This window comes from Rattus norvegicus, chromosome 5 (assembly GCF_021556685.1).
Source record: "Rattus norvegicus strain SHRSP/BbbUtx chromosome 5, alternate assembly SHRSP_T2T, whole genome shotgun sequence".
Classification (NCBI taxonomy): domain Eukaryota; kingdom Metazoa; phylum Chordata; class Mammalia; order Rodentia; family Muridae; genus Rattus; species Rattus norvegicus.
In genome coordinates, this window is record NC_141538.1 from 122143153 (window position 1) to 122164260 (window position 21108).

Below are 21108 nucleotides of genomic sequence, written 5' to 3' on the forward strand. Positions count from 1 at the left end.
CAGTTCTTTCTCCATTGATCTCCTCGAAGGGCTATGCCACTGAACCCAGGGAGAGTGGAAATGACAGGAGGTGTGTCTTCTTACTCTTACCCCACTGCTGCAACTGGAGGTGTGGGCTTTGCTTGCTGGTGACATCATTCGGCAGGAAAGAGAAAATACACGTTTTACAGAATCTCATCTATAACAGGACTCATGTTTTATTGGAAAACTAGTGTCTCTTACTTCTAGTGTCCCTTCCTTTCCCTTTGTAATTCTGGCTCTAGGGATGGATGCTCACTTGGAGGCGAGTTCTCTGACAGCTGCCATTGGAGGTAGAGTCTTTGCTCTTTATCTCCAGAAATAGCAGTCATATTATTTGGGCCACTTTCCACGTTTCAGGACTGTGCCAAGAGACTTCATATTCATTGTTTCTCATGCTTCCAAGCAGTGGTACTGAGAAGTGGTTATCTTACATACTTTACAGGTGACTAATGCAAGGTCACAAAACTCAGAAGAGTTTGGCTGAACTCAACACAGGCCCATTTCTGGATAATGCACATGGCTGTTACTTCTAATCTGTGCATTTGACATCACCTCTGACACTGAGTTCTTAGTTTCTCTATTCACATCTTATGGAGCATGCTTTGTAGCACGCTCAGGTCATGCTATGACAATGCCTTTGAAAGGTCTTTTCTATTGTTTGTGTGTCTGTCTATCCATCTATCATTATCTATCTATTATCATCTGTCTATCATCCTTAACAATCTATCTATCTATCTATCTATCTATCTATCTATCTATCTATCTATCTATCTATCTATCTATCTATCTATCATATGTCTTGTCATCAATCCACCAACCTATTGAATCTATTACCTAATTTTTATTTATGTCTAAAGAAGAAATGAAGTTCTACATGTAGATATCTGTACAACTGAGATATATCCATTGGAAAGAAACTTTGAGTCTTTCACTAATACTGTTATTTTTAAATAATACAGCAATATATTGGTAAATACTCCAGGTTTCAATACTGATTAGCTTCTGGACTCTGGGCATTTTACTTAAAATTTCAGATTCCCTACTCTGTCTATATGGAGATGTTGATGATAGTGATTCCCTCCTTTTAGCACTATGAAAATTTCTAGGGCACGCTTACAAAGCACGTGTCCAATGCTGTGATCTATGAGTGGTGGTGGCTTCATTATTCTTTGACTTAAAGGAAGTTAAGCCTGCTTAGCCATTATCAAATCAGACTTCCCTAATACCATATTCATAAATTTGGATTTTGGATATAAGTATAAGAACTTGAAAATGCCATCCTAGTAAAATCTCAGCTGAGAGGTTGACAGAGGATCTTGATTTTGTCACCCAGTGTCTTAATCCTTCCTGTTTGCTGTCACCTGCAGGCTGGTAAATACTATCAGTACCTCAAGCTGTTGCCTCAGGCCATTGGGAAGAGAAGTTGTTTGTTCTCATTTGTGGGCACTGGCGTTAGAGTTGAGTTTGACAGCCAGGTACAATCTTTTCCCTGTGCTTTTGTCTTTTTCTACTATACACCCTGGTAATTCTTGCTTTTAAGCTGCTACTGACCTAATGTTCTGTACATCTGATAGTGACATAGTTGAATCATTTAACTGTCTCCTAGACTGGAAACTAGGATATCTGGAGCTTCACACTAACCTTCTACCAATGTGCTACTATTTTATATTTCTAAAACTGAACAAGTATGTGTGCTTTTTATATAGTATTTTAAATTAATTCATTGAGACTTTCATATATCTCAATCATAATCATCCCCCTTCTTCCCTTACCCCCTTCTTCCAATATCTCCCAGATCCATGTCTTGGCTTTCAACCTACCCTCAACTTCATGACCCTTCCCTCTTTTTATTTTAATTTTAATTTTTAAACATAATGATTCTGATTTGTGCTACCCATTTATTCATGGGTGTAGGGCTATGCCTGGGAGCATAGGTGATCTACCAGAGACCACATCTTTAAGAAAACTGACTCTCTCTCTCTCTCTCCTAGCATATCAACAGTTACTAGCTCCTCAGTTAATAGGTTGGGAACTCTTGAACCTCTCCCCCACATTTGTATTGGAATGCTGTCTGACTTGACCTTGTGAAGGCATTATGCAGACAACTACAGCTATTGTGAGATCATGTGTGGAGGAGTCTTGTTAGGTCCAGAAGACACTCTTTGTCTCCATCCTCCAAACATCTGGATCTTATAATCTTTCCATTTCATTTCCCATGATGCTCCCTGAGCCTCAGGAGAGAGGTCTAGATGTTCCATTGGAGGCCGACTACTCCAGAGGCACTTATTCTCTGTATTTTGATGAGTTGTTTCTACCATAACTGCTATTTGCTGCATAAAGACTTCTTGATGAAGATGAGTGCTGCCAGTCTCACTCCGCAATACCAGATTTCTACAGCTAGCTGGGGGCACACTCTTGCCTGTGCACCTGCATTTTCTTTTCCTCTCTCAGACCTGGAAGGCCCGCCTCCTCCTTGCCCAGTAATTGGCTTCTTGTCCTCTTTATCATTTAATCAATTAGGGGAAAATTTCACTACATCTTACCATCAAGTTCTGGTAGGCAATCAAGACCAAAGGGCACTGCAGTGTATTGTATTGTTTTAGGGGTCTCCAGGTTACCAACAACTTGAGGGGAGGTGTCTGATATCTAGCACTGGACTTTTTATTTCACAACCTATGACTTTTAGGAGGAGAAAATTCTCTTCAGTGTAGGGTCACTACATGAAGTGTGTGTGTGTGTGTGTGTGTGTGTGTGTGTGTGTGTGTGTGTGTGTTCTAAAGATAGCAGGTATCCATATGGCTTTATCAATTATCTTAGTGTTAGCCCTCTCTATACCCCCTTCCTCTGCTCTACTCTCCCAGTTTTCTTACCACTTAAACCTCTTCCCCACATTGTTCCTTCCTTTCTTTATTGTATAACATGTTTTACGATCTATTTACCGTAAGATCTCACTCCCCCATGACCACTTTTTTGTTTCTGTTGCCATTGTATGTTCACTCATTCACTTGTGCATGTGTGTAGGTATGCATGTATATGTATATACGTGTGCAGGTATGCATGTATGTATGTGTGTATGTATGCATGCATGTGTGTCCATGTGTGTAGATATGCATATATGTGTGTGCATGTGTGTAGGTATCAATGGTGGGCATCTTCCTCTATCGTTGTTCTCTCTGGTTGGTGTTAGTGAGAATGTCTTCCATAAGCAGAGGTGTTTGAATACTCAGTCCCTAGTTTGTGGCACTCTTTAGGTGCTGTGGCTTTACTGGTGGGAGCATGTCACCGAGTTTAAGAGTTTAAAGACTCATACCATTTCTAGTCTGCTCTCTCTGCTTCCTGTTTTTGTTTGCTTGTTTTGTTTTTCTCCTCTGTAAGCACTACCTTGACTTGTCTTTGGAATCAGAAGCCTTCCCAGGTTGTATTTAGCTTCTCAGGGAAGAGCCCTTAGATTTGTTCTTCTCTCTGGCTAGTTGGATCCCATGATGCAGACCAACCCAATAGGTAGGAACTTAAAGCATAATATAAAGACAAGTGTCACCTTATCAATAAGATCTTCCCTCACTGCCTTTCTTAATATTTTAACCCATCTCCATACTTTGTCTTTATTGATGCTTAGGTGGTTTCTTTGGACGGTCTCCCTTTCTACTACTGAAAACTTTTAGTTGCCTAGAGTGACTAACCTGCCACTCACTCACCTTCTCTCACTCCATCCAGCAAGGGATTTTGCCTGTATTGCTTCCAGTATCACCAATTCCTGGAAGGGAGCTGGCACAGGGAAGTTTCTTTCTGATGGTTGCTGTGATGTGGCAATCAAACCCAGTGCCTTGTGCTTTTTAGGCAAGTGTTTTACTACTATGTTTCCTACTCCTGAGAACTAGCTTTATGTCTCATTGTCCAATAATGAAGTGTGAATGTGTATAAGTTCATAACTGGGTAAAATAACCAAAATACCCTTCACAATTTTTCTATTTCCAGTCAGACAAGAAGTGTGTGGCAGTACTTTGCCAGATAAACATTTTTGGTGATCAAAACCTTGAAGTGTTACCTGCATGCTTCTAAGGAACTCTGGGGTAGGCACTAAGTTAGTAGTTTGCCACATCAAAGCAGTGTGTATTGTGCTGGAGCCACTTGGCTAAGAGCAGGCATTATATACAAAGACATGATGAAGAGACCATCATCTGCCCTCAAATGGACTCAACAGGGATGTTTTCAAGCACACCCAGCTGTTGGTTTCAGGACGTAAGCACATAACTTGCCTACATTATCAGTTCTGGGACTCGTTCAAGGCCATGCCCTGATTCCCGCAGCTCCTATCTTTCTGACACAGAGATTGCCTAATTTTTGAACTTTTAAAGCAGAGAGTGCTGCTTTCAGTGTCATTTAGTCATTTCCCCAACTCTCCATCTTTTTGGAGTAGCTTTTAAAGTTGCTTGAACTATTGGGTAAGAGGACACTGGATTTCTATTTTTGTTCACCTAAATAAATGAAAGGCTTCTTAGAATCAATGCTCAGAAACACGCAGCACACCCTCCTATTCACCGAAGATTGGTTTGAAGTCATTATTTGATGTCTTTCCAAATAAGACAGTAGATATGAATTAGAATCAAATACACAGACGGGCATGGGTTTTTGTCTGTTTCTTTGTTTTATATTAAATTTCAGAAGGATAACAGATTTGAAGGAGAAAAGTACTAATGACAGGATTCAGGATACCTGGTCCTTGGTGTCTCTGGTAGTCACTAGTCCTGAAAGCCCCCCCCCCCGATTTGGCTGGTGGTAGATTCATCTACCCCAGCTCACAAGCCGTAACTATCAGGTAGAACTATGAGTCTTGCAAGGAAAGCTGAAAGTATACCCAGTCCAAAATGGCTGCCCCAGTTTTGTTGAACACTAGAGAATAATGGTAGTTGGTAGGAGGAGCGGTTTTGAAGGACCACAGAGCTCATGTCCCTAAGGGCTTTGCCTGGAACTATGCTTCAGTTACATGTCCTTAGCGCTTTCTACGGTCATTCACCATCTTTCAGAGACTTGGAAGCTGCACGGATATATTCTTATGGTGATTTGTCTGGAGTCCAGGCTGGAAGTTTAGGTTTGGTTTTGTTATTTGTTCTTGGACCGGTGATAATCCTCCTGCCACAGCCCCTTGAGCTCTCCCTCACAGGCATGGCCCAATATGTCTAGGGGAGGTTTAAATGGAAATGAGTAAACTTGGTCTTCCTAGGGATGTAGAGTGAAACTCACCACAATGAAAAAACTTAAACCCACCTCAGTGGAGAGGAGGGAACATATTAACCACAAAAGATAGGGAAGAAAATAGAAGGGCGGACCCTGATGCTGAATTTGGAGTGTGTCAGCAAATTTGTCTGTCATGTAAGCAGAGCCTCCAGAGATGAGGGGAGGTTCTGAAGATTTTAGGAAGTAGGGCACAGCAGGAGGAAGTATGTCACTAGAGGTGTGTCCTCGCTTCCTGTCCACCATGAGTGTGGATAATCAACTCTACCACACTCCTGCTTCCATGGTGGTCAGCACACGTGCACAGGGACAAGCAACCATGGACAGACCTTGTGAAACACTGAGCCAAATAAATCTTCCCTTGTTTTGATTTCTTTCTGTATGTAAAACAAATATATCGTTGTTCAGTTACATACTGAGAAAACTAGTCACCCACCACCATCCTGTCTTATCGAGAAACTGGAGGCCAGCTAGGTCCTGCCTTGTTTAAGAAGGAGTGAAAAAATACTATGTAGCAACAAAAACAAAACTTCCAGAACAGGAGGACTCAGCCCATTTATGTTGGGCTTTTTGAGTGCCTCTACTTCAAGCCTGTGGGTCATCTGGGCTTACTTTTAAGCTACTGGCTATGTTTGGGTCTCCACCATGTGTTTTTCATTATTTTAAAACAAGTAGTCAGGATGAGTCCTCATGGGAAAGACAGAAGTCAAAAGATAAGCTAATTTGTACAAAAAATAGTTGAGGCCTTGGCTCCAGTTATACCCTCTTCTCTGTTGACCAAAGCCAGTCACATCATCAGGACCAACCTCAGTGAGGGTGGAGAGCATACTTCACCTTTGGTGGAGGCCATTGGAGTGACTGGAATTATTAATCTGAATGTTCACAGATGTATTTTGAAAAAACATGAAACTATGATTAAAAGTGTCTGGGAATATTAGGCATTCGCAAGGAATAGTAGTGTATGGAAAGCCCTGGGGAACTCGCTTTATTTTGCTTAGCATGATGCTCCCCAAATGTACGTAGCTATATTGTGTTTCACTTCTGCTTTGCAAAGAGTATTAACCTTCATGGAAGGATGCTTGCTGAATAGTTATTGGGAAGTTCTGTCCCAAAGGATGCACCTAGACAATAACCAGATGTGTGGCTTGCCTCGGAGACTTCTGACTTGGAATCATGGTAAAGATTTGGAATCCTTTGGTGGGCAGTTGAGGGAAGGGAGGGGCCTTAGGATCTTGTCCTGAAAATGGCTGTGTGACCTGTCTCGAAGCTGTGATGGGAAAGGATGAGGTGTGCTAGACAGAATCTGTTTGCCAAGAAGAGTCTGCAAAAAGCCAGTGGAAAATGCCTGCCCATGGTTCTCTCGGGCTCTGCTCTGCTGATAGGAGTGTAAGGCCTCTAGGTTCAGTGGGAGCAAATCATGAATATGGGCTCCACGGGACTGTTCTCACCTCCTCTGCTTTCCAGATTAGGCTTAAGCATATTTAATGCCCGGGGATCTTTTTCAAAGAATAAAGTTCTCCATTGTATAGGGCTGAGAGTATTTTTGATTTAATAGTCGACTGAAACTCATTCATTCTGTACATTAAATTATAATTCATTGGTAAAATAATACACTGGTAAGGGAAATGATACAGAAATATGAAGCAGAAGGAGAGAGCTTCAGGGGAGACAAGAAAGGAAAAAAAATGTGCAACAAAAGTTTTACAGGTCATGATAAGTTAAAGATCAGGTATGGATCAGGTCATTCGAGAGCAACCAGGACACTGAGGATATTAAATCTAGGTCATGCTTTGCTTGGTAGACTTCAGAAAAAGCTGTGTTTGCTTAACACAGACTTTTAATAGAGAATCTCCATTCCCAGAGGATGAAAGGAAAAGCATCAAAACACCCACAAAAATGGTTGAGGGTCAGAACAGGCAGGAGTTTGAAGGTTACTTATCCCAATCTGATAATTGTACAAATGAGAGCTTTAAGACACAGAAGAAAATGAAGGTCAAGGGGTTTTGGTTGAAAGAGGTGGAAAGGGTTGCTTCTTTTCCACCAGGGTACTCGGGACCACAGGAGCGTCACTGCACCAAGTTTGCCTTACTGTGTGATTGTTTTCTCTCACTGGTCGGATGATGCAGCTTATTACACACACTTTGTAAGCAAGGAAACAGTGGGGATGAATGAGCCAGGACTTAAGTTCACACTGAGTGGGCTGCAAGGGCAGGGTATGGATGCTTGCCTTACTGCCTCTTTCTGTGGTTACCAAGGGCACTCTGTTTCGCAAGGGAGCTGGGGATATACATGATGTTCAAGGCTGCTTACATAAACCTTTCATCACGTCACAGGCAGAGAATACACTCAGAGAGGTCAGTCTATTTCCCTTTCTGTTAGAAGTGGTGTCACTTCTCAGTATTGTTCTAAAAACAGATTAGTCACAGGAGATCGTATAGTGCTTGTATTACCGGCCTGTACCGTCAGCCTTCAGCGTTGATGATAAAATGTTCTTTTGGAGCCTCAGCAGGCTCTCTTAATGCTTCTGCCATGCCGTCTGTACACAGAGTCCGTCTGAGAGGGGAGAGGGCGAGAGTGTAGCGTGGCGGCAAGAGCTGGCTCTGCCGTGAACTGGAACATCGGAAGTCATCATGGCTCCCACTTATGGCAGAGCCAGGACTTGCTGCCGTCCTAGCAAGTGGCAATAATTGTCAGAAGCACTGTTGAGGGGGTTCCAGCATGGCAGGAAAAGTCTCTTAATTCTAAGATGCCAAAATGAAGCCTCAGGGGATGGAGTTCAGAATCAGAACGAGTGACTTTGTATGTGAGCACCATTTTTGATGTTTTGAAGACCGTAAGGAAAATTTGTGTATGTGCATGCCTGTATGCAGATCTCCCTTGGGTCAGAGTTATAGATGGTTGTGAGCTGCCCAGTGTGGGTGCTGGGAATCAAACTCAGGTCCTTTGTAAGAATGACACAAACTATTAACTATCTCCATAGCCCTCAACTTTCTCTCCCTATTGTCTTACCACTAGTGGAGTGAAAGCCTCTCATGCTACCAATGAACAAGGATAAGGATAAGGAAAGTAAAAGATCACAAGTTTTCAGCATGGGCCCAGGGAAGATGTAGGCTCTGATGAACACATGCTTTTAGCATATCTATTTGGAACACGGAGAGAACATTTGCCTACTGTTTCTCTCTAAGGTCTTGGGTTGCTGAAGATATAGTGGTAAATATTAGATAACTAGAGAGGTATATGAGTCTTATGCATATAATGACATCATCTATATATAATTATATCTTATATACATATATGACATGTTTATAGGATGTGTGTGTGTGTGTGTGTGTGTGTGTGTGTGTGTGTGTGTGTATGGGGAAACTGAGTACAGGTTTTGTTAGGATCAAACAATGAGAAATAATGGTCACGTTTCCATAAAGACTAATGGTAATATTTGCAGATCAACAGATGCACTTAGAGTCTTGTTCTAATTATGTGTCTTGAATAACACTAAACATATTAATTCTGGATTCTTCACCTACTTCCTCCATCCCACTCCCTACTTCAGCCAAATTAATCAACATTTAGACACTTATCTTCAAGGGAATTTTCTCCATACTGCTTGGGATCTGTGGTCTCTTTCATTTGTGGGTACAGTTTCAGGGCAGGGGACCCATGTATTGCTTTTCTAGAGCAAATGCCAGTGCAATAAACCAAGTTTCACAATCTGGAAATCAGTTTTCTTAAAAAAAAACCCACTTTTTAAAAACTGCATTTTCTGTTTGTATGTGTATGGCTGAATGCATGTGCGCCCTGGAGGTCAGAGAGGACAGCTTTGGAAGTTCTCTCCTGTTCTCTCGTTTTACCACGTGGGTCCCAGGTATCAAACTCAGGTTGTCAGGCTTGGTGGCAAATGCCTTTACCCACAGAACAGCCCAGTGATTTGGATACCCAATCTGCTAATCTTTCAGTCATTCTCTTGGTTTGTAGAGACTCAGTTTGTTTATTTAGTTTTCAAAGGTGATGGATACTACCAATTTACAGGAATTTCTGTGCAGGTTAAAATACTGCAAAATACTTCACATAATCCCTTATAAAATAGGCCATCAGTGAGAAACATTTAACATTTTCATTACTGGGGAATTCTACTATCTAAGGCCTTAACAAGAGATAGAGCACCTTGAAAATGGGATAAAGGGAGACATTCTACAAGAGCATGGCGCACTTGTTGGACATCCTGATGCTTTAAAATGGTAAGAATTTGCTGGAGGAAACACAGTCTTCGTGCCCAGGGAAATCATACCCTTTCCTGGGGAGAACAGGAATTTCCCCCGAGAGGACTCTCCCAGGCTTTCTTTCTTTTCTTTCCCCACAAGCAGATTCCCTTGTGCTTCTTAAGTTTTTGTTTTCTTGGCATAGAGTTTGTTTTCCCTAATTCACTGTGGGTTTTCTGAACTTTTCCCCCTTCGAAGATGGTTGTTTTAACTTGGTCTGTGGCAGGAATGGCATTTAGAGGGAAGGTGTGGGAAAGGATCGCTGCTTAAGACAAACGTGGTTGTGATTGAAGACTGGATACTGCCACGGGAGTATTTCATCTTAGAACTTCTTCTCTGTGTGTTTTTGTCTTTGGTCTTAGGAAAAAGTTCTTCCCAGCCAGCTACCATGCCTTTGAAGGCTGGAGTCCCTGTGTGTTGGTCTCCACCCTCTTGAATGATTTGGGGAAGTATTTTCCAAGCTCCTTCCTGAGCGAGTTTCCTCAAATTTGAGCCAAGAATTAGAATGCACTGTGGCTCTCCAAGTGTAAATAGTTTGTGTTATTCATGAAATGCCTGCTCAAACTCACAGGAAGGCTGAGGAGGACGGATGGCCGTAGGATCTACAGTGTGGATTTTAAGTAGCAGGGTGGAGCACTGTTTAAAAAGCAGGAGATTTGATGGAGCTTTGATGGGTTAACTCTTGATCAGAAGGTAGACTTAAATGAGAGCTCTTGGCTAAATAGTGCCCACACACACACACACACACACACACACACACACAGAGAGAGAGAGAGAGAGAGAGAGAGAGAGAGAGAGAGAGATTGATTTTTGTAATGTGTTCAGTTTTTTAAAATATATATTAAAATATATGCATGTGTGTTTGTGCGTTATGTAAATGCCCAGTGCTCACAGAGGCCAGGCCAGAAGAGGGTGTCAGATTCCTTGGAACTGCAATTACTGGTGGTTGTGAGCCACCATGTGGGTGCTGGGAATGGAACCCTGTCCTCTGCAAGAGCATCCAGTGCTCTTCGGTGCTGAGCCACCTCCCCAGCCCCGTGCTTGGTTTCTTTGCTGCACCCTCTCTATAGTTGCTATGTTTTCTATTTCAGATATGAAAGATATTAAAGTTTGTCCTGCATTTTAAAATTACCATTGTTTCTCCAAATACACAAAATGTGTCAGAGAACATCAAAGAGGACCAGCCTGTGTGTTCATTTGTGCTTAGATGGTAGAAATCCAGAAAAATCTAAAGTGATTATAGTACTCTGAAGCAAGAAATGAGATTTTCTTTTTCTTTTTTTTTTTTTTTTTTAGGCAAACATCTCATGTAAGTAACTCATTACTGGTGAACAAGTATTTAGGTTACCAACACCATCTTTTCCTGGTCTTCAGTCAAGCTTTCAAACAGAATTATGATCAAATCCATCAGTCTGGCTCACTGTCTCAGATTTCGTGTTCTATGAGAGACCCTTTCCCCACATGACTTTTGGCCTAGAGGACTTCTTTGTGTCTGGGGTATGGAAAGCAAACCTCTTTTCCAGAAGCAGCCAGATACTGTGGAGGGGAGTATGCAGGCCATCTTACTACTCTCTCCTCCACCAGGGCAGAGAGGGAGACATTGTGAGCTGGGGACATTGAGTTTTCTTTTTACCAGTACCCTTGCCTTTTAGAAGGTACCTGTTAGGAGTACTCAAAGCAAAGTGGATGGCCTCTGAAATTGGGAAGTGAGCTATAAGGCAGCTTTTCTATTTAATTAGCTTTTTTGTTTGGATTTGTATTCGTTACTGAGAGAAACTGAATAGGAGCTGAGGTACCCATTTGCTGAAGCAAACAGTGGCTTAGAATCCTTTGAGGCCGCCTGAGAATACTATTTCTAGCTAATCCAAGAGGTAGAGCTAAATAATATGTGAACTTAACTTTGTGTCAATTACAGTCACTTGTGATCCTTCCTATACTGTGTGCATATGCCAAGGTCTGTTATAGCAGTGGTTCTCAAACTTCCTAATACTGTGACCCTTTAATACAGTTCCTTGTGTTGTGACCCCAACCACAAAATTATTTCGTTGCTACTTCATAACTGTAATTTTGCTCCTGTTATGAATCATAATGTAAATATCTGATATGTAGGATATCTGACGTGACCCCCGTGTAAGGGTTGTTCCATACCTAAAGGGTTCTTAACCCACAGGTTGAGTCCTTCTGGCTTATAGTGAGAAGCACTAACACTGAAACAGTCTAGCCTGTGCACAGGTAGGCTTGGGAAGCTCCTGGTTCTCACTCCCTCACCCTCAGAGCTCTCAGGCTCAACACTTCAGAATTGTAAGTTTTTCCCCCTCTGATCTGTACTGAACCATCTAACGTTTCTGTGGACAATTTTTATGTGTTTCTGATTTTCATTACCACCACATTCCATTTCATTTTTCATTCCTTAAGTATATGTGGGGCAGTGAGGGCCAGTCATTGACGAATTTGAGAAGTAGATGCAGAAGGATCCAGAATGCAAACTCATCCTTGGCCATAGTTAAATTTCAGGATACCCTGGGCTACATAAAACCCCATTTCAGCAGATGAGCAGGTAATGAAAATGCGTCACATATATACACAGTGGGATTTTATTCAACTTCCAGGAAAAGAGAAACGGTGAACTTTGCAGGAACTGCAGAATATCATATTATGTGAAGTAACCCATGCTCAGAAAGACAAACACTAAGTGTTATTTTTCATACGTGGTTCTTGGCCTTCTAAAGGTTAAAGATGTGTACTTAAGTGGAAGTGTGAGGGGAAGCCAGGAAACTAGAAAAGGACCCATGAGATGATGGAAAAATAAGAAACCAAAGAGGGGTGGGGTCAATAGAACTCATGCACAATAAAAAGACAAGGGGGCTTCGTGGGGGAGGATGAGGTGGGGGAGGATGAGGTGGGGGAGGATGAGGTGGGGGAGGATGAGGTGGGGGAGGATGAGGTGGGGGAGGATGAGGTGGGGGAGGATGAGGTGGGGGAGGATGAGGTGGGGGAAGATGAGGTGGGGGAGGAGCAAGGGGATTGTATTACAACAGATTGATTTCTCTTGCCATTATTTCTAGAATGCTGTGTTTTTTTAAAGCATAAGATGTTTATTTGTATGACATGACATAGAATGATAGCTGTTACAGACCAAGGGCCATACAAACTTCCGCAGGACTGAGAACCCCAATATCCCAGTGGCGTGCTAGAGTTTGTGATCTGCCTCCCACCTCCCCCATTAAGTCCTACCCCATCCATCCCCTTTCCTTTTGCTCTCTCCTGGTTCTGTGCTCCTGTCTTGACTCTAGCTCTTCATGTGGTCTCTTCCTCATCTGTTGTCATGTTGTCTCCTTCCCATCCTTCACCTCTCTTTAAATGTCTAGAATTCTGTATTCTTATCAAATTTATATTAGGTATTATAAGTAAAAAAATGAAAAAGACCCTGAAAAATAATTAAATACATTTTAGTATATATTAGTTTATTAATTCAACAAAAATTGGCTATTTTCCTTCTAGGAACAGGGTATTGGTCATTATAAATGCTAGATGAAGCCTCACAATGGGTTCAATCTCCTTATCAGGGTCACTGAATAGAACCTGCAAATTCCTATTTTATATATGCACATCTCTACTCCAGTTAAGGTCCTGTTCTCGGATTGACTTTCTTATTTTGTTTTCTTATTTTTCCTACATTTGTGTCATTGCACATCTCCCGCACCTGCTTTCTCCCCACCCCCAACCCCGTCATTGGCTTTTCCTGGCTTCCGGGGACATGTTTCTGTTGTCATGTGGAAATGCTCTCCTCCATTGTTCTTGGAGAAATCTGTCTTCTTTTAAAGCTTTGAATCGTCAATTTCCCGCCCGGCGCCCCCAATCTTCCTCTCTCCACGCTGGCAGAACTATGCAGTTGGTTCTCCAGCTTCATGCTCTGGCTGTCCCAGCTTTGTAACTACACGTCAGGAACTGCGTCCATAACACACCCAGAGTGTTTGCTGGCTCTGTTTTCCTCATTGCTAGCGCACTCTTGGCCTCGCCAATTGTCTGTCTTTCTGCAACATCCCACAACTTATGACCTGCTTTGTTTGTTTCTCTATTTCTTTTCTTAGTCCTCACGGTGAATTTTAAACTGACTTCATGTTTTCTAAGTAGGATATACTTGGGTCAAATTTTGTCTTTGTGGCAATCCTCAGAAGCTGGTCTTGCCTGGCTCAGGGCGATTCCAGCCTTGCTCGCTCTTCTCTATAGGAACGGTGGCCAAGTAATGACCACTGCACACTTTTATTCTATTTTTAAACTAAAAACTAATTGTGGTGAAATATCCATAACAAAATTTTTATGTTTTTAATTTTTTATATTAAAGTAGAATTGCATCACTTACCTCTCTCCATTTCCTCCCTCCACCCTTCCCACTTCCCCTCCCTCAAGCACCTTCCATCCCCCACTCTCAAGCTGGTAGCTTCTTTTCCTTATATTATTAATGTATATGGATGCACATATAAATAAAGCAAATTGAGTCTTGCTTGTGTGCATATGGTTTCAGGGATGAGCATTTTTATTTTTTTTTTTACTGAAAGTATTTTTTTATTTTTTATTTACATTTCAATTTTTATCCCCTTTCCCGGTTTCCCCATTCATAAACTTCCTATCTCATCCCCCTCTCCCTTCTTCTTTGAGGGTATTCCCCTCCCATGGGATGCACATTCTGTATTGGATAACTGATAAGGGAGCTCATTCCTGGGAAAGGCTACCTCTCCCAGCAGTCACTTATCACATGTAGTCCTTTGTCTAAGGGTGGTGCCCCAGAAAAATTTCCCCTTCCACCTTATATGTTTAAGTCACCCTATTGCTTTGATAGAGACCTTGGTCAAATGCAACTTGTAGAGGAAAGGGTTTATTTCAGATCACAGCTAGTGAAGGGAAGCTGGGACAGGAACTCGAGGCAGGGGTCTGGAGGGGAGGAACTGAAGCAGAGACCATGGAGGAATGCTGTTTACAGTCTTGTTCTCTGGCTTGTGTTCAGTTACCTTGCTTATACCTCCCAGAATCACATGCCCAGGGATGGGATGGCCCACAGTAGGCATCTTACATCAACCACTAACCAAGAAAATGCCACAGAGACGTGCCTGCCTCCCAGAAAACCCTAGAAAAACTAATCCACACAACATGCTAACTCTTTTAATTATATTGAATTGTATTATAATTCAGCTGATCTCTAGAACTCTTAACATGTTGTATCCTTTCCTTATATTTGTACATATCCATATTTACTGACTTTACAGTATTAGGGACTGATGCCTTCTGTATTCTAGGCAAGCACTCTTCCACTGAGCTATAATCCTAAACTTGCCTTTTTCACTGTTTACTTTGAGAAAGGGTCTTACTAGGTTGTTCAGGCTAGCCTTGAATATGCAGTCCTCCTGCCTCAGCTTCCCAAGTCGCCAGGATTACAGGCCCACACACCAGGCTTGGCTGAAATTTTGTGTATCGTAAAAACATTCCCACTTATGTAATCAGAGAGAAACGTCAGCAGAGTTAGAAGTTGGCACAAGGGGTTGGTTGTATCTGCTTTGGAGTTCTGATTTTTGGCTTGACTGTTCATAGTGCTGTTGTTTTGTTCTGGGAGATGGGCAGTGCTGTCTTGTTTACTTTAAGAAGGCAGCAAGCCAGGAACACACAATCAAACAAGGGAAGTTTCTGTGCTGCATAGTATTTTTCCAGTTAAATGGCAACACATAAATTGTAACTTCCTCTCACTTGATGTGGCCGCTGTGTACTGGAGTTTAACATTGCACATTGATTAAACCCAGTGTAGCAAATATTTGAAGCATTGCTATTGTAAGATAGGTCCATGCACATCACCAGCAACTAGCTTCACAGAGTGTGTTTTCCATGTCACCCGTCTTTCAGACTTAGAGGAAACACATTCTCTTCCCTCAACCCCCCCCCCTTTTTTTTGTTTGCTTGTTTGTTTATATTGTTGTTTTTATTTGTTTGCTTGTGTTTGAGACAAGGTCTCTCTGTGTGGCCCTGGCTGTCCTGAAACTCGCTTTGTAGATCGGGCTGGCCTCAGTGCTCCGCCTGTCTCTGCCTTCTGAGCGCTGGTATTAAAGGATGTGCCACCACCACCCATCTCAGCCTCCCACTTTTAGAGCTCTTCAGGTGACTCATGCTTCTCATTTGAATTTCTAGTTTCTTGAAATTCTCTTTTTCTTCCACCTGCATTTTGCTTTCTGTGGCTTCTCCCTACCCCCCCCCCAAGCATTATATTCTCCATCTCAAAAGAAAACCAACCAAACAAACAAAAAACCTTAAACCAATTGGTTTACACAAGTAGCATTTACCCAATAACAGTGCCAAAAACCTTTACCTGGTTATTAGGTACTCTGTGCACCATCTTCCTCAGTCGTGGCAGTGACACTGAGCCCCGACTTCTCTGTTCCCTGGTCCTTACTGCATCACCAGGTTCTTCCCATTTCCTTTATTGTGCATGTCTAGACTTTAACTTTCTTCTGCTTCATGGTTCTTTGATTATCAATCTATAATTATTTATTTTATCCTAGCTTCTGTCTGGATTGTAGTGGAATTTTTTTGCACATGTACTAGCAACTTCTTCGTCTTTTAGAGTAGAAGGTTAGCTACACACTTTAGAGGAGCTTAGTTTTTTCAAAATTACTTTTAGCAGCTTTACAGCTAAATAAAAGCAACGAAGAGAGAGAGTCCTCAGTTCCCTGTCTGCATTCTCCTTATTAGCAACTTTTTAAAAAGTACTTTGAAAACTGTGTAGGTGCTTTTGTGAATATATGTCCCATATGTATGGATGTTTGTGGAGGCAGGAGTTGTAGACAGTTAGGAGATACCCTGCATAGGAGATGGTACCCTAACTTGGATCTGTCTTAACCATTGAGCCATCTTTCTAGTCCACACATTAACATCTTATATCCCAGTATGATATCACTTACTATTATGCACTCACTTGCTTGTCATTATCAATGAACCAATATCAGTAAGTGACAATTATGTCCAGATTTCTTTAAAAACTCCCTTCCCAATTTTTTTCTACTCTCGAGGGTCTCTCCAAGGTGCTAAATTGCTTTGTTGTCACATCCTGAGAGAGGCCTTATGGATGTGTCAGTGTCTACACTTACTTTTGATGACCTCATTACCTTTTCAGTGTGATGATCCAGTACTTGTAAAATTTTTCTCTTTGAAATTTGTCTGATTTTTTTATGATTAAACTGGAGTGATATGTTGGTCAGGGGAAGACCAGAAGGTCCTGTGCAGCTTTCTTCAGGGAGCCGTCCCCATGATGTCTCCTCATGGGTGTGTTGACCTTCTGCCCTTGGCTGATGTGGTATTTATTAGGTTTTTCAATTGTAAAGTTACACCCACAGTCTTGATTATGCATTATTCTTTTTGGGATGAAGTTACTGCAACCCACACCAGAAGATGTGGCAAAGGAGGAGCCATACACATGTTTTGAATTCCCCAGCAAGGCAGAGTTTTTCATTCAGCCATTCATTTATGTCAGTGTAGAACTCACCAATATTTATATTTATATTATAATCCAACACTCCTTGATTTAGTTTGTTTTAAAATTGGCTCACCTTTGGTCATCTTTGAATTCTATCTGTTGGCTCCTTGTTCCTTATGATACGCTGCTGTTGGAATGGCTTGTTCTATTTGGTTTTCCTTCAATAGCTTCTGGCACTATAGGATGCTTTATACCTGATTGGTAAATTTTTCTGTAGTCATAGAACCAGCCCTTTCTCTAACAATTTCTGGTTTGTTGTTTACTGGAGAATGTTTTAGAATCCAGGATCTAAATGTCTGAGATGTTCTGCTTGTGAGTTGTCATTGCTTCTGGACTCCTGCACCTGACAGAGAAAGGAACATGAGTTTTTAATGCCAGTCTCTGTATAGTCATACATCTATAGATGTTTCTGTTTGTATCCACCTATTATCCACATCCAGCTAGGCGCAAGTTCACTTGCTCACACCTATATCTGTATTAAGCTCAACATAAATTCAAGCTGCAGCCAAATGAGTCCTCCCAGCCTTTCCCCTCTTCTTTTCTGTAGCTTCCTACTCAGACAGTGAGATATGGAGCTCTCATCTGCCACACACTATTTGGTGGTTCAGGTTCAGCCTTGTGGATAGTGTTTCAGAATAATTTTCCTGCTTTCAGTAGGATACACACTTATCAACTGGTGTCTTAGTTAGGGTTTTACTGCTGTGAACAGACACCATGACCAAGGCAACTCTTATAAGGACAACATTTAATTGGGGTTGGCTTACAGATTTAGAGGTTCAGTCCATTATCATCAAGGCGGGAACATGGCAGCATCCAGACAGGCACGGTGCAGGAGGAGCTGAGAGTTCTATATCTTCATCTGAAGGCTGCTAGCAGAAGACTGACTTCCAGGCAGTTAGGATTAGGGTATTATAGCCCATGATCACAGTGACACACCTACTCCAATAAGGCCATACCTCCTAATAATGCCACTCCCTGGCCTAAGCATATGCAAACCATCCCAACTGGAGAACCAAGACCAATTGGAAGTTACTGTCAAGTACAGCCACAGAAACATTAGCAATAGTCCAACTCCTTGACAAAGTAAGACAAATCCTCAATTTGGCCCATTGATTTCAGTTACTATTGTTGAAAAGAACACCCCTATCTTGCAATCAAAAGTTATAAGACTGGAAAAATGGCAAGAAGAAAAAGCTAAGTGGGATGTCTTTTGACCCCATCCTGCCTGAGTTGGTAAGTGTGTAAGTACAGGAAGCATGGCGTGGGTAGAGAAGGATGGTAGGAGTTTCATCCATCTGAGGAATGACAGTCAGAGTTATCTGCCATTCAGCCACATGGACTATCAGAGACAGTAGCTGAGGGCAAAGAGAAGCAGGACTAGAAAGTAAAGGAGGAGGGTGAGACTCAGCGGTGACTGAAGGCTCATTGTGGTAGGCAGTGCTACAGTTTGCTCCATCAACTTGACCTTGTAGACTTTGCCAAGAGAAAAGACAAACTAGGTTCCTGGATAACCTTCTTCCGGATGACATGAATTTAACATCTACAGCAAATGAATTCAAGACCATTGCTATCTCTCACAAGGTCAAGATAGGAATAGATGCTGTTCCTGCTACTCTGATAGCCCCTGGAGAATTAACACTCCTGTTTCCCTGGATGTGAGCAGTATGCTGACACCTCACAGATAAGTCCAACTGTAGAACTTGCTCGTAGAAGAAGAGATGTGATTTGTCCAGATGATGCTTGCAGTTCAGAAGACAGTCCTAGGACCCACCAATTTGGGGGGGGGGCAGAAAGGCAGCATCTATTTTCTGCAATTAGAGCTCTTCATGTAACAGGCTTAGACATCTGTAGTACCTGTTTTGCCTTTCCCCCTAGCTGCCCACTCCTTTATAGGTGATGTCACTCTCCAACCAACCACCTACCCTCAAAACTCTATCTCAGACTCTGTTTACTGGGCTAAATCAATATTTGATACACAGTGAGAGGGCCTGACATCATACAAAAGTATATCAGCTTATTTCGATCTTTTCCTCTAATATATGAGCTTAAATATTAAGAGGAATAATGGTAGAAAGAGATGAAAGCTAAGAAAACAATGAAAGGATTTGAACCTTGTGTTAAGAGTGAAACAGGAGACAGAAGAAATTGACTCATAAAGGGTCGTCAGTGAGTGTGTGCGTGTGTGCGTGTGTGTGTGTGTGTGTGTGTGTGTGTGTGTGTGTGTTTGGTTGAGCACCTGTGCATGTGTAAAAGCCAGAGATGAACAGCAGGTGTCTTCCTCTAACTCTATTTGTTTCTTTTTTGTTTTTGTTGTTAGCTTTGCTTTTGTTTTGTTTTTTTGAGACAAGTTTTCTCTGTGTGTAACCCTGGCTGTCTTGGAATTCAGTCTGTAGACCAGGCTGGAATTGAACTCACAGAGATCTGCCTGCCTCTGAGACCTTATTTTTTTGTTGCTGTTGTTTGTTTATTTTTTCCTGTCTAGGGTGGCTTCTCAGCAAGCTCTAGTGCTCACTTGCCTTCTTCATCACCTCAGGACTGGTGAAACCACGCTCAGCTTTCACTGTGGGTGCTAAAAATCTGAACTCAGGTCCCCATGCTTGAATGTCTGGCTCTCTTACCACCCCTCTCAATGGGATTAACAGCAGTCCAGGCATCGGAAAGGTAGATAAAATATGATAGAACTTGCCTTGGATGCTGTTTGTAAGGGTGGAGGCTCAGCAGGGAGGGAGGAAGGCAGAGAGGGAAGCTGTCTGAGCCAGATTATTAAGGAAAGAAATCTGTAAGTTTATACAAGTTCAGCTTGTGAGGTCTTGGATCCTGTTAGCTGTTTCTGAGGTCCCATGTGTCTTCTGCTGTAGTATGAGAGAGGGCCACAGCCTCACCACCTGTTCTGTTCTTTCTTCCAAAGTAAGAGGCAGAGGGTAAGTCATCTGTGGGGAAGTGAGTAGATGGAATTCTCAGAGCTTCTATTCTGTTTATAGTAGTTGCGATGATTTAATTCTTGCCACTATTCTTGAAGCGGGGTGAAAAGTTGGCCTGTCAAAGAGCCAGGGTCATGCTGTGCATCCAGAAGGAGCCAGAGCTGCTTGGGAAGTCCAGCAACACTCTTCTTTGGTGTTTACTGTGCCTCTGACACATTAAATGACGGATGGTCTTATCCTTAGGCTCACTATTACAATGTGATTTTCTTTTCTTTCCTTTTCCTTTTTTTTTCTTTTTACATGTATTTTTCGAATCCAAGCCTGCTTGAAACTACAGTGCACAAATACTAGATAAAATGCATCTTACAGGTATGTCCTGAGCGTGGTCTTTGGAGGAACCATCTCTGTTTAGCTCATTGTTAAACGTTCATCCTGCTTCAGATATTAGCTCAGAGTAAGTAGGTTCCTCAGCATGTTTGCTGGACAATGGAGTGAATACCGAACTAGTCATTTATACAAGTAAGATCTTTTTTGGCCTCCATTGAAGTGCAGTAGAAAGTCACATAAAAATACTTATGTGAAAGCATTTCAAGATTTGAAAGAAATATCCACATGGACATTTCTGTTATAAAAGTGCTGAATCTAACTCTTTTGACGTGAAAGGAAACATTTTCTTGCATGCTGTGTGGAAACACTTTCTCCTATAATGCTGGCAGAGAGTTACACATGGGACTTAAACCCCGTCATTGATTGGCAATCCAGTACATCCAAAGGAACCTCAGTTGGATGATTTGTGTTCAATGTGACCTGAGAGTCTGTTCTAGAGCAGAGAGCATCACAACAACGTAAGATCGTGGTAGGAATGCAGAACCTCTGACCCCAATCAGGACCTGAAACAAAGTTCATGTTTTATAGGACCATATGCACATTACAGTTTGAAAAGTATTGCTTCAGGGGAATTTTGTAAATGCACAGATTGAAAAGCTTCTCCTTGGTAATATTTGGTCAGCTATCTCAAATTTGACTCTTGTAGCTTTAAGCCTAAGTTAACTCGTCATTGCGTAGAACAACTATCAAAACACTTGCAGATGGGATCCAAATGCTTTCTTGACTGGGTTCCTCTGAGATTGGAGACTTGGAACCCTTCCTGCCCCGAGCTTGC

The 21108-nt window shown here is 42.0% G+C and overlaps 1 protein-coding gene across 3 annotated transcripts in view; it reads left to right on the forward strand.

Moving 5' to 3' along the window:
- Lepr (leptin receptor) overlaps positions 1 to 21108 on the forward strand; it is a 179865-nt gene that overhangs the window by 30919 nt on the left and 127838 nt on the right. The window contains exon 1 of one of the 3 annotated variants that reach the window (XM_087660351.1): positions 19783 to 19946. The gene's annotated coding sequence lies outside the window, so the exon portion shown is untranslated. 3 annotated transcript variants of the gene reach the window in all.